Below are 19,239 nucleotides of genomic sequence, written 5' to 3'. Positions count from 1 at the left end.
CAGCTTTCCTGCTCCACTGATGCTGCTTGGCCTGCTGTGTTCATCCAGCTCTACACCTTGTTATATCACTATACCAGTTCAGCTTGGTTGACAGAGCTGCCTACATAATGTGTGATCGGGATTTACAGTATGACTTTTTTTTGCACTTTTTCTGCCATTGTCACTTTGTTGAATTGCATTAAAGTTGTTTCACTTTTCAGCTGAAAGATTAAATAACATCAGAATACCACCAAGTTCTGCATCTTTAACATCTTGAGCCTAAGAAGTAACAATAGCTGATCACGTCTAAGCTAACAGCCGTATGAATAAACAATTCCTACAACATTTTAAAAATTGAAAAACAATCCACTTCCAAGCTTTTTCTCACTGGTTACCTTTGGTGAATGCACATAAAGTGCAGTATGACGAATGTTAGTTTCCTTGAAGATATCTCCCAATCACCTGCTGTAATTTAAATAGATGATTGGCACTGGAACATCCTGTTTAAGTGGTATTTCTTGGTTTTCTGCTGACCTTCTAATGAAGGCACAGCAACCATTGGAAGGAAGTCCTGAGGAAATTCCCTGTGGCTGTGTTACTGAATTCAAAATTTATATTTAAACAAATTTATTGAGTGTTACTTGTCTTCCAGTGTCCAGGGCTACGGCAGATTCATGTTGGCTTCGTGATTGCTGATTTTGCCTGGTTGCTAATTGGAAATAAATTGAAAATATGGATTTTTGTGCTTTGCTGTTTACTGAGAGCTGGCTTGAATCTTAATTGCTGCTATTGGCCTGTACATTGTGTAGTTTGAGCCATCATTCTATTTTGACCCCACTGTTCAGGGATATAAATGTAACATTTAGAGGCATGTGTGAATTCTAGAGGCAAAGTGCAGTGATAAGAAATTTAATGTAACTTATTGGTCTCTGTCTTTTCCAGAAGAAAAATCAATCCCAATTATTATCCTGAAAAAGACAAAATGTGGCTTTGGTTTATTTCAAATTTAATCCTTTCTAAGCTATGCTTAACCTTTGATACTAGCCTGCAGAATTGAATAAGCTATTCTTGTATCCATTTCCTCAGCTGCCATCTTCCTGGCTATGGTAGAGTGCCAAACACGAAAAACTTATATTTCTTTTCGAAATAGTTTTTCTTTTATTCAAAAATAAATTCTAGTAAAGCACTAGTGCTATCACAATAACTGGCAGAATTTTACACTGGGATTAGGGGCAGCTTCTCCCTCAGCATTCTTTTAACAACCAATAAACTAGTAATTTGCTTTCCAAGGGGCAGCTCCGTCTCTGAGAATAACAGCCAAACAACTGATGGGCTGCTGTCTTACTCCAACAATGACTTTGGGAGCAGTGAACAACAACAAGCAAAGAAACAGGGTTTTAAGAAACATCCTAAAGGTGGATAGTGAGGTTGAAAGCACAGATCTTTGGACCCTTGCTCAACAATCATGCAGTGATCAAAAATGCAGATGTAGAAGTATCCAAAGGTGGAGGAGTGCAAAGATCTTGAAAGTTTTTCCGGTAGAGGACATTACAGAAACAGATAAGGCTATGACCGTGGAGAGATTTGTAAATGAGCAAGACCATTTTAAAATTGAGGTGTTGCCTGACCAGTAACTGATGCAGAAAGTTTTTACAGGAGTGATGGCTTGAGTAGGACTTTGAACAAATTAGCATATAGGCAGCAAACTTTTGGTTTGAACAAGTTTTTATGGAGGTTGGAAGAGGGGAAGCTCACCAGGAGAGCATTGGAATAAATAAGTCTAAAGTAAACAAAGGATGGAGGAGAAAACAATTTTGCTGTTTAACAGAATTTAAAACTTATAGTGCATTTAGCAACTTGCATGAAATTACACAACAATAGGACATTTGGCTCAACAAAGCTATGCAGCTATTTATGCTCCATTTATATCTCATGCCTTCCTTCTTCATCTTACCTCGTGAACATTACCTTTTATTCTATCACCCTTACCTGCTTATGCAGCTCCCCTTTAAAAAGCTTTGGTACTATTCCTTTAACTACATATTTTGGTACTATATTTCAAATTCTTACTATTCCTTGTGCATACAAAGATTCAACTAAATCCCCAATGAGATATTTTAGTGACTGTCTTGCGTTGAAGTCCTCTCATTTTATTCTTCCCCTCCAATGAAACATTCTGCCTCTGAGTCCACTTTATCATGCTTTTATATATTGAAGACATCAATCAGGTCACCTCCTGAAAAGAGGAAATGAAACCCAGCCTGTTCAACCTTTCCTGATAGATGTAACCTCAATTCTGATTTCATCCTTCTAAATCTATTTTTTTACTTTCAGTGCCTCTCTATATATTTTATTGCAAACAGAACTGAAACAGTCCTCCAAGTGTGGTGTAATGGAATTTCAATGTAGGTTCTGTGTAACTTTTCGACTTTTCACTTCAACCCCTTGGAGATCAATCCTTATGTCTTTTATTTTGATTTTTCACTGGCTTGTGTCACTTGTTTTAAAATTATGTGTATTTGTACTCCCACACCTTTTCTTGCTGTGGATCCATATATAGTTTCTTTTCTTCCAACAATGTGATCTCCATATGTTTCTTCTCAAATCATTATATCTCGCATTTTCTCTGTTAAAATTCATTAATATGCCATTCACTGAGTATACTCACTGCTTTAAACTGTTGACTCCTCCTTACATTTTAAGAAAGAATTAATATTAATTTTGTCGATGTACTGAGGAATCCCTTTTGTCATTCCAAAATCTGAATCATGCATATTTTCCAACAGTGATCTCAGGACTGAACCATGTAGGACCTTACTAGAAACAATCAGCAGCATCAAATAGAGTCAGAGTTATACAGCACGGAAACAGACCTTTTGATCCAACCAGTCTGTGCCGACCAAAATCCCAAACTAAACCAGTCTCACCTGCCTGCACTTGGCACGTAACCCTCCAAACATCTCTTATTCATGTGCTTGTCTAAATGCCTTTTAAATGTTGTACCTGTACCATAACCACCACTTCCTCTGGAAGTTCATTCCACACATGAACCACTCTGTATAAAAAAAAAAATTGCCCTCTTGTCTTTTCTAAATTTTTCTCCTTAAAAAATATGCCCCCTTGTCTTGAAATCTCCTACCCCAGGGAAAAGACACTTGCCATTCACCTTATCTATACACCCTGTGATTTTATTAAACTCTGTAAGGTCACCCCTCAACCAACTATCCTCCAAAATAGCTTTATCTCTACTTTCTGACTTTTCACTTGTATCCAACCGCATGAGATTGAGTCAGAACTACTCTCAGTTAATTCCTGTGTTTGAGCACAAGGACCTAGGTTCTCACTTCATGGTTAGGAGGGCAGAGTCAGGACACTTGCCAGCTCTGAAGACCTTTTCTGGGACCAGGCAGCCTGCAATTTGAGGTTTTCATTCTGAGGTGAGGAGGTTTCTTGGGAGTCAGATCATTCCATCCCAGCACAAGTGAGGAGGCTACTGGATGTGTAGGACACTGGGCGGAAAGGGTATTCCAGGATTTCTGCTGCTGGCACCATATTTACAGCCCAGCTGTGCACCAGGTTAATGGCTGCTGCCACAAGTAGCCCTCACTGTAAATATAGTGGAAAGGAAACAAAAAGGAAGAGCTCGTGACTGCATATGGGACCTGCCTGGTTCTGTATTGGAAATACAAAGGCTGAAATTCATAAATGTGTTCCTACTTCATATCATGAAATCTTATGGACTGCCTGTTAATTGCAACAGCAAAAACCGAGCTACACAGGCTACTCGTCTTCGACACAATTAGAGCCCTCGCTGAGTTTTCATTATGTTCATTTTCATTCTTCCATTAATTTAGAATTGTGAGATGGAAATGACTGATACACTTTGGGAAAACTCATAGTAAAAGGAAAAGAACAAACAAAACAAGTTCTGTCTTTTTTTTGTGAAGTCAGGCCTGGAAGATAATTGTAGCTTGATTGTAAATTAAAATGGTTCAAACAGACACAACAACTCTGAGAAGAGTGTTTAAACAGATAGCAGACGTTGACCACTAAATGAGGTCAGTACCTGGAAATTGGTTCTGGCAAGTCTCGAAGAGACTCTATGTTCAAGCAGATAGCAGTTGTTGAATGATAATTGAAGCCTCAGGAAGAGGTTGTTGATCTATCAGAGTGGAACCAGAATTAAAGTTGTAGTTTTTAAACTGTTTTCTGAGAGCTGGTTTTGACTGCATGTGAAATAGCATGAAGATTTGGAGGCTCTCTGTCTCATCTGCTCTTCCAGCTCCTGGAAGCCCAGACAGTAGAAAACAGAGTTAGAAGTGTCACTGCCTTTGCCTGGGTTAACTGAGAAGGTGGTCCTGATCAATGATTCAGTAAAAAAAACAGCCAAGGAGACCACATTAAAATTTGCAAAACAGTGCATTGTGACAGCCATTTAAGTAATCTGGCTCTTTTTGTTATTTTCTTTTATTAATCACTTTACTCTGTTTATTTGTCTGTCTTTTTGTTTGAATGGGAGCTGAAAACAAATTTTTCAGGTTTAAAGCACAGACATTAATCAGCTTATCTTGTTGTTTAATTATTCCTCTGCTAAAGTTATTGTGCATTTAATCAGCAATTAAGTCTTTTGTTTAAGGTACAAAACCGGTGTCTTGAAATTAATTATTGGCAATATCTGTGATTGATTATTCAAAGTTTCATTCAGAACCAATGTTGTGACTACTTGGGGGTCTTTAATGGTTTAATATTAGTGTGTTGTGAATGCAGAGGTACACAGGCTGATTTGATTCTTCTGTCTATCTCTGTGTTGTAACAGTACCACGTTAGAATCCTCTCTAAGAGAGCGTTACATTTTCATGCATGTCCAGCACAGCATAACATCTTGTCACTGTGCTATGTGGGAGCATTACATATTGGGCTGTCTTCAAATAGTTAAAAACATTTTACTTTTATTGAACAGCAGGGTAGGTGAAGAAAAAAAAACGCGGACAAAGGAATCTGCATTTGCTTCTGGGAACAAGCAGGAGCTGCTCATCTTTTCATCAGCAACAAATTTACAATCAATGAATGATCACTTCACCCAATTCATACCTTTTGGAACTGGGTATTAATTCAATCCTGCCTGTGTTGTAGTGGTGCAACATTGGGCACAACAAGCCAATGAAGGTGATTTTGCTCCGATTTAAAATTCCCAGCTTCCTCCTTGGAAGACTGCTGCTGCATTCCCAACTCCTCAGCATCCATTACATCCCCGGTTTGTCTCCTCCAATTGTTTAGAGCACAGCACACAAGGATTATGTGGCACACTGTGTCTGGGCTGTACTGAAAGGCCCTTCCCAGACCAATCCAAGCATTGTAACCTCATCTTCAGCTGAGTCTACACTTGACCTTAATCAGGAGGTTGTGTAATTGAGGCATCAGCCATGGTTGCAGATGGTAGCTCTTGTCTCTCTAATCATCCTTACATTATTTGGAAAGGAAGCAAGAACATAAGAGTTCTCAAGGATATGGCCAGGTGGCTGGCACAGATATTTAAAACATGGTACTGTTGATCACTGTTGACTTGTATGTTAATAGAATGGAGTCCTGTTCTGTTGATGAATTCCACTATGTTATTATATGGTGGTCTCAGTGCAACGTGTGTACAGTCTACTGTGCCCTATTGTGGGGAAAGCCAGCTGTGTTAGCAAAGTTTACTACCTGGGCTGCAGCCTTCATTTCTCCAGAGGGAAATGAGGTCACACCCTCATTTATTAATTTCCATTATGCTTTACCATTCAGATGAGACTCGAAGGCAACCCACACATGCTTTACATAGTGAGTCACAGGCTCTACTTGCTCATCTGGCAGACCCCACAAAACATAATGCTCCTTTCTTCCTTGCACTCCGCGTCAAACTTCATGACCTCTGAGCTTCCACATATTCCAACTCAACTTTTTTAACTTAAGTCTTCATCTCCCAATATTACTCCTTAAGCCCTGGCCCTACAGCTTAGAAATGTCAACCATCATGATGCACTGTCCCCCTTAAGGAAGTCAGGATTATTGATGATTTCCCATCCCACAGTAACTCATTTCCTCCAATGCACTATCATCTTTCACCCTTTTGAGTTGTTCCCATCCCAATTAATTCCCTGCAACCCTGTGTCTTGCCTCCAATCCCTACAGTTTTCCCCAACTTCCCTAAACACAGCAATGGCATCTAAGAACTTACCATGACTTTGAGTGAACAGATCCTCAGGACTGATTGTGACCCACACCTCACACAGTAATGGTACAGAATGTCTGAACATGACTGCCCCAAGTGGCAGAACGATTGTATCTAAGTTCAGGTGCTGCCCTCCTGATGGCTGACAGTTACCTTCTTTTTTCTCGACTGAGAACCACTACCTTTAGACTTCAAGACCTGGCTATTTTGCTGAACACATGCTTTGTGTTTCCTGCATAAGCTGCTAATAAATGCTGTAGGTATGACAGTGATGTAACAGAGTCAAAGAGCAATATGTCCACTCCCTTGACTGATCACTACTTACAACCATGGCAAGAAGCTTGGCTTTGTGACACTGCTGAAAGACAAGGCAAGGTAGAAGTGCTGTGGGCTTATAATTTTTGAATTTTGAATACGGGGTTTCAACTGGACTATCACACATCTCCTCTATCTGGGAGTCTACCTTAGCCTGGCTGAGGAATCCTGGGCGATGAATTGGCAGGAACTGGAGGCCAAAGTCACGGCTCGCCTAGGCCCCTGCACAGGGCTGCTCCAGGAGCTGAGTGCTAGTCATAAACTAGCCAGTGACCTCCATGCCGTGGTACTGGCTGGTCCCTTTGACCCCTCCTCCTAGTTTTGTCACAGAAATCCAGAGGATGTTGCTTCATATCTTCTGGGACAAGAAGATGTACTGGGTCACTGCAGAGATTTGGGTCTCCCCATTGAGGAGGATGGTCAGTTGCTGCTGTACCTCTGTACCCAGCTGGCAACTTTTCACCTTCAGACCCTGCAGCGATACCTTTTATGACAAGTCTCCTCCTGGATGGTGCACTCTGGTGATGTATATTTTGTGCCATATATGTGATCTCAGTTATAACATGCAACTCCGTGAGGGCGTGTGAGTCGCTATAAGAAAACTTCCTGTCTTCGACCAGGACTTGGTTAATGTCTGGAACGTGGTCAACTCACGCCAGGTCTTCCCGCCGTCAGGAGTAGCAGCTATCGTCAGAGAGTTATTGCTCAGGAATCCATGCCACCACCATCACGGTTTGAGTGGCTGGTAGAGGCGAGGACCATGGCCACGGGGGTGACTGGAGTTGGGGATGTGCTGTATGGTGGAGGCCTGGGCTTGATGATGCTGCACAAATTGGCAGGCAGGGCATCAGTGGATGTCCAGCTCATGGCCAATCCAATCCTTTCGCTGAAAACAGCAGAGTTTGGACCCGATGTCATGCACCAGTTGGAGGATGCTCAAGTGTGCAGTGGGATCCAGTTTGCACGTACCCCTGCCGAGACATAATTTCATATCGACCCCTGAACCTCCCTCAGGAGCCTGTGCCCTATGACCTGAGCTGCCTTCTGAATATGTGTGAAGTGTCTTCTTGCCTTGCAAAACGATAGTTTCTGGACAGGCTGCTGTCTGGACACCCCTTGGTATGCTTGTTTGCCTAGAAAAGGGCTATCATTGCAGTAAGCCTCCTTCTTTCTCTTTGGGGATCTGGTGTGGAGGGTGTTGCATGCAGCAGTCCCGTACAACTGCAGATTTCAGCAGTTCATGGACTCCTAGCCTAACTGCTTAGTTTGCAGCACTTTCGAATCTGTAGACCGTGTATGTATTGATTATGGATGATTGCACCCCCCCACCCCCTCGATTTAGTTATTTGAAAAAACATTTTTGTTGTGTTTTTGGTTACACTTCAGGCCCACACTCCTGATCTTTGGGCACCTGGTGCGGAGGGGTGTGGGCAGATCGGAGGACCTGAGGACCTCCTCATGGGTCTGCTCCTGGGCCTGGCCAGGCTAGCAATAAACAGGTCCAGGCAGTGGACCATGAAGGGGGCTGTCTCTGCTAACTGGCTGTCCCTCTTCCTTGGTTATGTGCGAACCTGGGTGTCATCGGAGAGCGAGCACGTGGCATCCAACAATGCCCTTGAAGCCTTCAGGGAGAAGTGAGCACTACAGAAGGGTGTGGAATGCTTTATTTCACCTTCCAACTCCATTTTGATTTAGTCCTCTCCCTCTCTCCCTATCCCCTGCCCCACTTTTATTTTGATGGAAGCAGGCTTCACAGGCTTTGCTTTTCAGTATGCAGTTGGCCACATGGGTGTTTTCCTGGTGGTGGAAAAAAATATACAAAATAAAGTCTGTTCAGAGCAGTGAAAGAAACAAATGACGATCCCTGAGGTGCATTTTGCTCTAATGAATGTGTTGGATGCTGGTCCTTGCATGAAAAACAGCTGGACAGCAAATTTCCAACGAATCGTGCACTCCAAAGTTCAGCAATAAAGTGAATAACTTTCTTGTAAGTATGTCAGAGATGCACAACGCTGATATGATCAAACTTGCATGTGTCCAATGCCAACTTCTGTGAACTTGGCCTGCAAGTGGTAGCTGCTACAGAGCATCCCCTGAGATGTTGGTGACTGCTATCCAAAATGGAGGCCCAGAGTAGCAAGTGGTGATCTGGTATTTTCTCTGTCTTCCATCTTGGAAATTGTTGCCGCCGAGTTTCTCTCCATCACATGGGAGAATGAGAAACTAAATATCAGTGAGTCTGTGAAAGGTATTACTGAGGTACAGATTCACGCATCAGGGCCTCTTGTTCATAGGGGGAATACACAAACCTTAGGTGGAAAATAGGATATTTTTTCCTCCATGGCAAGGATCTCATTTTGCTGACCTCGGCAAATTTTCCAAACTGACTCGCCAGTGCTGACATTGTTCAGGGGCCGGGAAAATTCAGCCCATTGCCTTATTATGAAACCAAATGACTTTATTTTTAACAACAAGTGAAAGACTGTTGTACTGCATCACAAACACAGTATTAACCTTCATTTACATGAGGTGTATTGCAGCTGAACAGTCTAGCCCAGCGTGTTAAAACCTGGTGTAAGAGTAACTTGTGAAATATTCTATTCCTCGTCACTAGTTCCCATTGATCATGTATTGGCATCTTTGATATTCAGAAATACAGACTCCTCGAGGGATATTGTTAACTAGGATCACTGGATCACAATCTAGGTTTATGTAATAAAGATCTGTTGTCAATTTTCACCTAATATGCACTGATGCATGAATGTGTCAACCTATGTGTGGGAACAAATGCATCAGCAAAGTACCAGATTGTCTTTTGCTGTGAATCAATATTAAGTGACAATGGCAGTGGTGCATTATTTTGTCTTTATTGATCTTTGTGTATTTTATCTTTAAGTGGACGGACACACCAGTGTTGATAATCATTTATTTGAGCATTGCTCTGGTTTAGAGATTTTTGAGTACAGATGAAAGAAAGATGGAGAATATTTCTTTTCCAGATGCAAGCGAACAGAATCTCTTTGACTGCAGTCGAATCTGTTGTTTTCCACCACTACTTCTTCATAAAATAAGGTCAGGAACTGTTTGCTTGTCCACAGCATAAGAGCCAGAAATATTATGTGACCACCGTGAATTGATAAAGCACACTCTACAGACAATAGGTGAAAAGCAATTGTGACTCCTAGCAAGGTTAAGGTCACAATTGGGCCTTTTCTAACACATAGACCTTGCGATCTCAATGCAAAAGCAGCTTCAATAAGCATTGTGTACCAAGTTTGTTCCCTGATGAAATAGCATTGCAGAGGACAAACAGTTACCTTTTCCCACAGCATTACATATGGGCTGCAAACCATATGCTCCCATCTCCTCTGATATGTTTTGGGTATCTTGCCTTTAGGATCAAACAAAAAAAATGTATTTATAAGTAAAATTATGACAGTGAAACAGAAGTATACAACAAAATCCCAGAAGCTTAATATTGAATTTCCATGATAAGCTACTCCAAGACAGCAAAATGACTTGATAAAAGAAACAGTCCTTTTAATTACTGTTGAGACATCACTTGGGTGACTTCCTTTGAAACAGAAAACTGAAAAGTCCATGAAAGCCCTGCAGCACTTGCAACTTTTTTTTCTGGACTAAAAATTGACATCAACTGAATATCCAATGGAACCTTCTCAATGAGGCAGGCAATTCTGTCATTATAAGTTTTAAACTTGAGAAATGAGAGTCAACAGAGTCATGGATCCGCTCCCAGTTCAATAGTCGAATATAAATTGAATCAATGTTATTTTGCTGCTCCATCTATGAAGCCAATAAAGTTGATTTCAGATTTTTGATAACATGTCAGCTAATTATTGGTAGGAGCAAGCTCATTACAATTCAAATAAATGATATAGATTGGCTAGCAGTCTGAGCGAAACAATATTGCTGGGAAAATACATTGAAGTTCCCAAAGGACATGAAAGCATGGGTTCACCAATTTCTCCCTCAGTCTCTGTCTGCAGAATGCAGAACCTGCCCCTCATCAGGGGAAGGGAGCATTCCTTATCGAACTTCTATTAACATCAGAAAGGATACGACCCTCACCTAAATTTTCATTGGGTTGTGATAGGTTGGGGGAAGCCCATTAAAATGGTGGAAGGTTTCAATTCTGAGAATTTCAAAGCAACTCCCTGTGTTTCCAGGTCTCAGCACTGCCTTTTAAGGGAGTAGGTCTGTTCAGATTGCACCCTGCAATCCTGGCCTGACTGGCTCCATTGTGGGGTTAGGCATTTTAGAGGCAGCTCAGAAGCATGATAAACTAGAGTCTGCATGAAGAACTTTTTTGAAAGGTAAGTTCAAAATGTCCTCATCATCATGTCCATGCCAAACTCTGCAATCTACCTATTCTCACAAACTGATCTCCATTTTTAGCCAAGATTATATAATGAGGCTTTTCTGAGAGCTGAGAAATCTATTCGTCTGTTTAAACAACTGAACCCCTGCGAAAACAGTTATTGATTGACAGCTCTAACTCTCTTATCCTTGTTGCTAATTGCACTGCATTTAATAATAGATTATTAAAGGTTTCGATTTCTTGCCGGCTTCATTACTTAAAAGGGTCTGGTTGATTCACATGTTTATTGGTTTGTAGGAAGTAGAAAGTAAATGAAGTTTTATTTCAGTATTCTGTTGTCACTATAAGATTTGTTGGTTCTCAATACTATATTGTATATAAATGGGCATGGAACTACGATTACCTGGGATGAAGACATGGGTGAGACGATAAAATAGCCTGCCATGGGGTCCATGCGTGAACTTGGGCACAGATAGGTAGAAGGGCATGAATGGGGCATGGGAAGTACGTGAGGGTGAGGGTGAGGGTTAAAGGCTAGAAAAGCCTTACTTTTTTCAATTATATCTGAGACAAAATTTCATGGAACAGAAGGTGTCCTTAAGAAGGGTCACTAGACCGGGAAGTTAACTCTGCTTTCTCTGCTGGACTTGCTGACTTTTTCCAGCAATCTCTGTTTATGTTTCCGATTTCTAGCATCCACCGTACTTTGGATTTGTTTTTTGTTTTGTGTTCCACAAGGATCTATGTTAGGGACTCAATTATTCACATTGCTTATTAACGAAGTGGATAATAGCACAGAAAACACATATCCAAATTTGCTGATGACAAACAGTGTAAAGGATAGCATAAAACCACAAATTGATAGACTATGTGAGTGTGCAAAACTGTGGCAGATGGAGTTTGATAGAAGCAAGTGTGAGGTTATCCCTTTTGGACCGTAAAAGGACAGATCAGGGTCCTTTCTCAATGGAAGGAAGTTAAATATTGTGGATGTCCAAGGAGGCTTGGAGGTTCAGGTGTGTAGATGTTTAAAACATTGCAAACAGAAACAGAAAATAATCAAGAAAACTAATAGAATGCTTCATATTGAGAACAGTGGAGTATAAGGATATAGAAATAATCCTGCAATTATACAAAACCCTGGTTAGACACCACGTGGCGTACTGTGAGCAGGTCAGGGCACTACACCTTCGGAAGGATATATTGGCCTTGGAAGTAGCACATTGTCTGCTTATAAAAATGATAACGCAACTTCAGTGGTAAAGTTATGCAGAGAGATTATGCAAAATAGGGCTGCTTTCTCTAGAATTTAGAAAGTTAAGGGGTGATCTGATTGAAGTCTTCAAGACACAAGTTGGAAAAGACAAGGTATTTAAAAATGACCTGTTTCCAGTGGCTGGGAATTCTAGAACTAGGGAGCATAATCTAGAATTAGGACTAGACTATTCAGGAGAGATGTTAGGAAGTACTTCTCCACACAAAGGGTAATAGATGTTTGGAACTCTTCCACAAATGTCAGTGGATGTTCGATCAGTTGTTAATTTTAAATCTGAGATAGATAAGTTTTTGTTTTGGATGGCACAGTGACTCAGTGGTTAGCACTGCTGCCTCACAGCGCCAGGGACCCGGGTTCAATTCCACCCTTGGGCGACACACTGTGTGGAGTTTGCAGGTTCTCCCCATGTCTGTGTGGGTTTTCTCCGAGTGCTCCGGTTTCCTCCCACAAACCAAAGATGTGCAGGTTAGGTGGATTGGCCATGCTAAATTGCCTGTCGTGTTTCAGGGATGTGTAGCTTAGGTGGGTTATAAGGGGATGGGTCTGGTTGGGATGCTACAAGGGTCAGTGTGGACTTGTTGGCTGAAGGGCCTGTTTCCACACTGTAGGGATTCTGTGTTAAGCAAAGGTATTGAGGAAATGGGCCAGAAGCAGGTATATGGAGTTAGGACAAAGATCAGCCACAATCTTATTGTATGGTGGACCATGTTTAAGGGCTGAATGGTCTACTTCTGTTCCTGTGTGTTTTTAGAAATTTGACACACACTTGAAAACATTGAAGGCATCTATTTGAAATTACATGTCTTTCTCTTGGATTGAAAGATATAAAGTTTCTGTCACTTCTGAATGATCAGAGGACAGAGGACAGAGGACAGCAGCTTCTTTCACTTTGTGCAGCTTTTAGTTGGATGAGTTTTATGACAGAATATGTAGAAATTGATTAACTAATTAAAAGATTAACTGTGATAAACCAGCAATCTGTCTTCATGCCTTGTCTTGAAATCACACATTTGTAAGACAGTAAATTCCTCTGTGATGTGATTGAAAGACATGTCAAATTGGAGCACTGGTGCAGTGAAGATCGAGTGGACTGGCAACACCACTGGTGTATGTGATCCATTTTAAACTCAGACACGCGATATATGATTGCTGTAATAAAGCACAGTGAAGTAACTCAGTCAATGTTGCTGGGTCCACAATGGCTGGGCATACTTTTATGTGCAAGGGACATATTAACACCATTATGATGCAAACACAAAGTATATGTGCAGAGATCCCAGATAGGCACAACGTGCATGTGTTCATATAATTCATTAAAGAGCCTCAGCCAGGATTAGGAGAGAGATTGCAATTTTTTTCTCTCTCTCAGACAGTGCTTTCCCTGTTTGACAGGAGATTGCCAAGATATTGGCATTTTTATCTGCCTTGCACCTCATTCACCTTTTATTTCACTTCCCTCCTGCCAGCTTTCCCTGTGCCTTGGGAGCAGCTTATGCATGTCTACTTTCCACTTCTGGTGATGGCAAACAGCAGAGGTCACCACTGCCAATAATACCAGAAGCAAAAACAGTAACACCAGCCACCTTCATTCAATTGAATGCACCGTTCTAGGCCAGATTGCACATCACTAATTGTCCTTGAGACCACAGTGGTGAGCTGCCTTCTTGAGCTGCTGCAGTTCTTGGTCTGTAAGGCCATTCTTAATGCTGTCAGGAGGGGAATTCCATAATTCTGACCCAATGATGGTGAAGTAACAGCGATGTGCTTTCAGGTCAGGATGGAATGTCTTGGGGAGGGGAACTCCCATGTGATGGTACTTCCATGTATCTGTTGTCTGCACACTTCTCAATGGTGGAGGTCATGGTTTGGATGGTGCAGTAGGAGGAACCTTATAAAGTTACTGCAGTGCATCTTGTAGATGATATACACTGCTGCCATTGTATATCAGTGGTGAAGTGGGTGAATATTAATGGTGGTGAATGGCTTGCCAATCAAATGGACTGGATGGTGTCAAGCTTCTTTAGTGTTGAATCTGCACTCATCCAGGCTAGAAAGCATTCTATCACAATCTGACTCTTGCCTTGTAGGTGGCAGACAGGCCTTGGGAAGTCAGGAGGTGAATTAATTGCCACAGAACTCCAAACCTCTGACCTAATTATGTTACCACAATATTTATATAGTTAGTTCAGTTCAGCATTTTGTCAATGGTATAGAGTCATACAGCACAGAAACGATTACTTCAGCCCACCATATCAATGCTCTATCTCCCAGGATGTTGAAAGTGGGGATTTAGCACTGGTAAAGCTATTGAAAGTCACAGGACCTTCGTTCATTCTCTCTTGTTGCAGGTGGTCACTGCTGTGCACTCAAGTGGTACAAGTATTACTTGCCGCTTATCGACCCAAGAGGGGATACTATCCAAGTCTTGCTGCACATGGTTGTGGACTCCTTCAGTTTCTAGTGTATCCCACAAACACCCCTTCAGTGTCTGAGGTGACCCACAAAGTTTCCGAGGTCAGGCATGCTGTACACTCATCAGATAATATCCCTACTTGTGACCTTGTGATGGAGGGAAGGTCATTGATGAAGCCACTGAAAATGATTGAACCAAAGAACTGAGAAATTCTTGCAATGATACCCTGGAGTTGAGATGGACACTTATAGTGGGTTATTAGCAACAGCAAAATTGCACCAGCCACAATCTGTAACCTCATGACCCAGCATTTCCCACACTCTATCTTACGAGTAAGCCAATTTTCTACGTTTATATATCTACCCTGATCTAATGAAGAGCTCAGGAGAGTGCTGTGGTGCAAAACAACCACTTTGAGTCTTGTTTACACTTATAGATTTTATTTTTAAGTATATAATTGGAGACACACTTGGTTATCATCCACCATGTTCTCTCCCTAATACCAAATGTGACTGTTTATCATCTTAATTCTCACTTTCATTTGTATATTTTTACAGTTCAATTGTCACTGACTATATTCACACTTACATTTAATATTCTTGTCAATAAACAAGAAAGATGCACTCATTAGCTCTGGATGTTTATTATCATGTATAATCCTAACAATGTCTCCTACTTATGTCCTTATTACCGTGAGTCTGTTGCTTCAAACTGTGAAGGGCGTTCAGTTTTACAAACTTGCATTCTTAGCTTAGATCCCAGAGAATTGTCTAACTATCCTGTCATACTCATAGTATTGGCTATATTCCCAACACATTGAGAAAAGGTGTTCACAGCCATATTTATCTATTCTATCCCTTCAAATATCAATATTAATCAATTGTCTCACGTCAAGAGCATGCTGGAATCAGCAACAGAACAAGTGATGTCAAGCTCGTGAGGAGACAACACAGAGCTACAAACATGGTATACAGCAAAAAACAACTTTTAGAGGCAGACCTTAAAAAATCACCTCTAACAATGAATCAGAGCAAAGCTCCACAAGTCTGTCATATCAAGTGATAAATGTTTGTGGCCAATTAACTAATGGCAAGAAGATTCCCCACAAATACTCCCAATCCTCAAGGTAGAATGCAGCGCATCAGTGCAAACAACAAGGGTGAAGCACTTGCAATCATTTTCAACCCAGACATTTTAAATCAACAAGCTATTTCATCCTTCTCCAAATGTTCGCAGCATTACAAGATCAGTCTTCAAATGATGGGATTCCCTCTACATGATGGAGTGGGTGCACTAGATACTGCAAAGACTATAACTCTGACAACATCTCAGCCATAGTGCTGAAGCCCTGTGTTCCAGAACTAGCCACATCTTTAGCCAAGTTCTTTTAACTGAGCTACAGTGGTGACATCCTCCTGAGAAGATGGGAAAACTGCCCAGGTCTGTTGTCTTCATAAAAAGGAAAACAAATTCATTTTGGCCAGTTACTGCCCCATCAATCTATCCTTAGTCATTAGCAAAATGATGGATCGTATCATAAACACTGCTATGAAGTGGCAAAAACCTGCTCACTAATACTTAGTTAGGATGTTGCCAACGCCTGTTGACAGACTTGGCCAGTTATGGGACGAAATAGCTATACTCAAGATGTGAGATGTGATATTGAAATAACAGCATGGTATCAGGGTGTCTTAGTGAAACCAAAGCCAACAGAAATTGAGGGCAAGCTCCCCATTGGCTTTAGTCCTACAGAGCACAAATGAAGAGAACAATCATCTCATCCCAGGACATCGCTGCAGGAGGTCTTTAGGGCATTGTCCAAAGTCCAAAGATATTCACTCACTTCAGCAATGACCTTGCTCTGTCATAAGGCTGTAAGTGAGGATGTTGAATGCCAATGCATAATGTTCAATTCCATTTCATTTACAAGTAAGTAAGCCATCTGTGTCCGCATGAGGCAAGACCTGAACAATATTCAAACTTGGTTGTGTGCGAGACAACGACCATCTCCAACTGCACAAAATCTGACCAACTCCCTTTGTGAATAAACAGTGTTACTATTGTGGAATCAGTATCTCGTGGGGTTATCATTGAGTTGCAATTAACCTGGAAGACGTGCAAATACTGCGACTAAAGAGCAGATCAGAGGTAGGGAATTTTGTGTGAATGTGTGAGGCATTTAAGTGTAGTGATTGAGACCAGGTTGACCTTATAACTTAAAGGTTTTTGATCGGAGTTGTTAACCTGGGCCAATCAGGAAAGCCTTGGCTGACCAATATAGCCAGGTGATTATAATCTCCTCAGTTGAGATTGACTCTGAACTGGCCAGCCATAGCCAGTGTATTGTGCACTAGTAAATAAAGAGTGATTTGGTGATGGAGCCTGGCTTCTGTGCAGTTATTTCACTACCTCAAATGATGACTCACCAAAGCCTGTCCATTATCTGCAAGGCAAAGGGCAGACAAAATAACTCTTAACTCTAACCACTTCGCCTAACCCACCCCCACACCCACCTTACTCCCCCACAATTTATGTGGATGAGTGCAGCTCCAACAATGATAAGGAAATTCAACACCATTAGAAACCGAGTATCCCACTTGATTGACCTTAACCATTCACTCCCTCCACCACTGATTCACCATAACGGTACAGTGTATCATCTAGAGATGAGGTATGATGTTGCAATTTGTGGAAGTTACTTGGCTAACACATTTCAAAGCCATGACCACGATTACCTAGAGGAACAAAGGGCAGCATGTGCGTGAGGATACATCAGCTGCCTGTTCCCTTCCAAGCCAGTTGCCAGCCTGTTCTAAATATTATGCTGTTTCTTTGCTGTTGCTTGGTCAAACATTTGCAATTCACTCAATCCCAGCTCACACATATTTTGTATGGACTGCAGTAGTTCAAAAAGGTGGTTCCCTGGCATATTCTCATGGTAAATATGATGGGTAATAAATGCTGGCCTTCTAGTTACACTCACATCTCCTGGGTAAGTTAAAATAATTAAATTTCACTCATTTTGCTATACATTTGTTAGGAGAGACAACAAACAGAATCTTATTCTCAAACAGGAGAGAAATAAAGTTCCTGCCAAACATATGCACAAGAAACTCAATATTGAACTTACACCCACAATAGGGATATATCTTAGTTGTTCAGATACAACATGTCGCATGCTTTAGGAGTCACAACCTGTCAACCTGTAACTGTACAAGCAAATTTATTATTTCTAAATCCAAGAACTATTCATTTAAACACCTGACTGGTATGGTTGACACAGTACATGTGCATGCATACACAAAGAACAACTGTGTTTCTTCAGTTCACAATATTTTCTATTTTGTGAAGATGTTTGCCGGAATGCTTTTATATTTTTTGTTGTGCTTCTCAACAAAGTGTAACCATCCAGTCAGCCTCCACTCTGAGCTATTGCAATGCCATATAATTGTGTCTCAGTACTGCAACGCGGCATCAGAGAACACTCGTAGCTTTTCATAGCGATAAATTTGCAGACGAAAAGGTTGCTTTATTTTAAAACATTAATAAGAGCTCTCACACAAAACATGCAAATTGTTCTATCAGGGCATACACGCATCTTAATGATTTATTGAAAAGTCAAACATTAACTGAATCAGACAATATATGTCCCGACTTCTTACCCATAGACTCAGTGGGGCAAGATAGCCTCAGTATGCAATATTTACCTGGCAGGGGAGAGACCATGATCATGAAGGTGGTTCTGCCATGACGAGACTGTTCCATAGCACTTCGGATGTCCCGACACCTGTGATTCCCCAGATGGGGGATACTCGACTGCAGAATTTGCAACATACATGGACAGTTCCCGAGTACCGAACAAGATCCATCCTGGAGTCCGTTTCTAAGTAATTGGCACTCCAGTTGGAATGCAAAAGCTGGACAGGATCAAGGAGTAGTTCGTAAGAAGAGGAAACGTTGACTTGTTGGGTGTTTAAAATTACACCACTACATGCGACTGTGTTCGTAAGTCAGACGATCATAAACTGGAGACACCCTGTAATAAAATTTCAACAGGAACAATTTTTGCCAATGGCACAATGCACATAAACCACAGAGGAGATTTATTCCGGATTTTATTTTGGTTTATGTTTATATAAAATATTGAGCTTGCTTGTGGAACCTCAGTCTGTTTTAAATATTCAAAGAATAAATGAACATGCAGGATGAACCTCTGGAAATGCCAGAAGGCTTAATTATTGCCAACAGCAGCAATTTGGGTCATGATGCTATTCACAGAGATTCAGTTTTTTCTCAGTTCTGTGCTTTAAATAAGCCAATTATCTCTATTTATAGAGTCATAGAGTCATAGAGTCAGCATAGCACAGAAACAGACCCCAGGTCCAAATAGTCCAGGCTGAGAATAATCCTAAACTAAACTAGTTCCACCTATCTGTGCTTGGCTCATATCCCTGCAAATATTTCTTATTCATGTACTTATTCAAATGACTTTTAAATGTTGCAACTGTGCACGCATCCAACACTTCCTCTGGACGTTCATTCCACACATGAACCGCTCTCGATATTAAAGAAAAGATTGCCCTTCATGTCTTTTTTAAATCTTTCTCCCCTCACTTAAAAATATTCCCCCTAGACGTGAAATCCCCAACCCTAGGCCAAAGACACCTGCCATTTACAACAACAACAACAACAAAAACAAAGTTGCTTGA

General features: G+C 41.2%; 1 protein-coding gene and 1 pseudogene across 3 annotated transcripts in view; both read left to right on the top strand.

Moving 5' to 3' along the window:
• Positions 1-19,239, top strand: part of LOC109934062 (opioid-binding protein/cell adhesion molecule homolog) — a 920,827-nt gene that overhangs the window by 431,716 nt on the left and 469,872 nt on the right. The gene's annotated exons all lie outside the window — the stretch shown is intronic.
• LOC125486761 lies at positions 18,230-18,383 on the top strand (annotated as a pseudogene).

Source organism: Rhincodon typus, chromosome 32 (genome assembly GCF_021869965.1).
Source record: "Rhincodon typus isolate 14 chromosome 32, sRhiTyp1.1, whole genome shotgun sequence".
Lineage (NCBI taxonomy): Eukaryota > Metazoa > Chordata > Chondrichthyes > Orectolobiformes > Rhincodontidae > Rhincodon > Rhincodon typus.
This window is presented reverse-complemented; position numbering and strand designations above follow the sequence as displayed.